We start from the raw sequence: 2,556 nt of genomic DNA on the forward strand, positions 1-2,556 counted from the left end.
TTCTTCTATCTAATTCCAAAAATCCCCATTTATTAAATAAATCTATTTGATAAATTAAATCCTCAAATTCAAAAACCCCTAACCTATCTCTAATCCTCCATTTAGCCTAATCCACCCCATCCACCCATACTAACCAAGCTTAGCCACTAACTCACCCACCCTCATTAATGCCATCCACTTGCACATCTCTAACATCCCTAATCTAATCCTAAACCCAAGCCTAATCCACCCCCTAATGTTGTCACATTCCTTAAACAAGTTTAAGACTTTCCTAATCCAAACCAAAGTCTCCCCTCAAAAAACGCAACCACTAAGTCATGAGTGCTCTTACAAAACATAAAGACTCTTACAAGCCCACTCATGACTCTTACACCCATCTTCCACACTCTTCCCTCTTCCACACTCATTCCTCTTACATCCCTCTTACATACTCAACCCCACTCATCATGCCCTTAACCAACCCTTAACCCTACCCTCTCACACTCATCCTCCTTGTGTCACCTTCCCATTGGTGCTAAACAAGCACAATCCATGTGCTCCCCTTTGAGTGCATCTTAGCCCTCCTTAAGCCTTCATCCATCCTTGCATCTAAGCCCTCCATCCCTCTACCCCTTAGCCTATAAATTGAATCCCATCCCAAGCCATTTCATCAACAATCTTTGAGCTAAAGTTACCATGCTATTTTGAGAACCAAAGCCATCAACCATACCCTTATAATGCCAAATTGAGAGCTCACAAAGCTACCAATTTGCCATTACCCATCCCCATTGAAGCAGCTTTTGAGCATCTTGAGCATACATCCACAGCAAAAGGACACATCTACAGAATCAAGAAAGCATGGAGTGCTTTTTCTTGTGAGGTTTGCACTTCTTGTTTTCTTCCTTTGTCTAAGCATATATGTGAATTGAGTTTTTGGTTTGTGAATGTTTACTTCATTTGTTAATGTTCTTTGCATACTGATTCTGGTTCTACATTTTGGCACGCCCGGTGGGACCCCACTATGGGTCATTTAATCATCTATTTTCATCTATATGTCATTTTTCTAACCATCTAATGTTTGTTGTTGTTTGAGTGTGCTGTGAGGGTGTTTTGCTTATTTTTGCAGGTTAAAGAACGCACTTAGGAAGAAGAAATACCATCTAAAAAAAAAAAAATTTGCATTTTTCAGCTTTTTTGGCGCAGTTTTGGCGTCTGCAACCTGTTTTGTCTGCGAAAATCGACGTCTGCGAAAATTTGCATCTGCGCAAATCGACATCTGCAAAAATCCATGTCTGCGAAAATCGACGTCTGCGAAAATCGACATCTGCGAAAATCGACATCTGCAAAAATCCGCGTCTGTGAAAATCGTCGTCTGCGAAAATCCGCATCTGCGCAAATTGGTGTCTCACCTGTGTTCTGTGCTGCAAATCTATTTTGTCCTCTTCGTATTTTGGCGTCTCTGTATTTCAACGTCTTCATATTTTGACAGACTGTCTTCTCTGCTTGCTTATGCTCCATTTCTGCTTTATTATTTCTGCACTTTGTAGCTAAAATTAAAAAAAAATTTGACTTTTAGTGGTTCCGTAGGATTTAGACCATTTTAAGCATTTTTACGCGTAGAAAAAACAACAAAAAAAGTTAAAAAAAAATTTCCCATAGTTAAGCTCTCATTTTTGAAGATTTTGGCTAACTAACTAAATTGCTTTTTTTTTGTCTCATTGCAGGTTGGAGCACATATGGAACCACTAACCATGTTTCTTGCACGTTTTCATGTTGCTAAAAAATGAACTTGAATGTTTAACCATTTGTCTTTGAATGCATGTTGCTAAAAAAAAAATGAACTTGAATGGTTAAACACATTTTTCATTGAATGAATGTTGCTCAAAAACACACTTTTGAATGTCAAGGATTAAAATCAACTTTCTTTGGAATGCATGCTTAAAACAAAAAAAATCCAATCTTGAATGCCAAGGATCAATTAACCATTACAAATCTCTTTTTCACATGCAATCTAGGTAAAGTTTGATTTTTCGACATTTAAGAAACTTTGTTAAGTTAAAATACAAATTTACAAAAATCAATTTGAGTAGTTCCTTGGACTCACCTCTTTTCTAATCACCCATCAAATATTAACCATTGGTTTCAATCTCAGCGCCATTTATGGGGATGGGTCTACTTGAAAAAGGTGTTAAATGTTCCACAATCTAACTCACTCACTTGGTCTTTGAATGTTTGCTTTAACTTTATCAAAATTCTTAAATGGCCAAAACTCTAGATTAAATCGATCACACTTCAAGTTTGGGCACTAAAATTGAACAACAACTGACGTGGAGAGCCTCCGAGCGCGCGCTTGAAATCGAATCTCACACACTTTTGTTTTGGGCTTAAAACAAACTCACACTCAATCTTGAATGCCTTAAAGAAAATTAATCGATACTTGACGTGGAGGGCCTCCGGGCGCGCAAGTTTTCTTTTGTTGACCCTAACTCTTCTTATTGTTTGCATTCTTCGATCGATTTACTTTTGTTGGCACTTCAAGTTGGAATTGAACATTGTCTCTTAAACACGAGTGCTTGC

This window comes from Cupressus sempervirens, chromosome 2, assembly GCF_028749045.1.
Source record: "Cupressus sempervirens isolate cs-2001-9-10 chromosome 2, ASM2874904v1, whole genome shotgun sequence".
Classification (NCBI taxonomy): domain Eukaryota; kingdom Viridiplantae; phylum Streptophyta; class Pinopsida; order Cupressales; family Cupressaceae; genus Cupressus; species Cupressus sempervirens.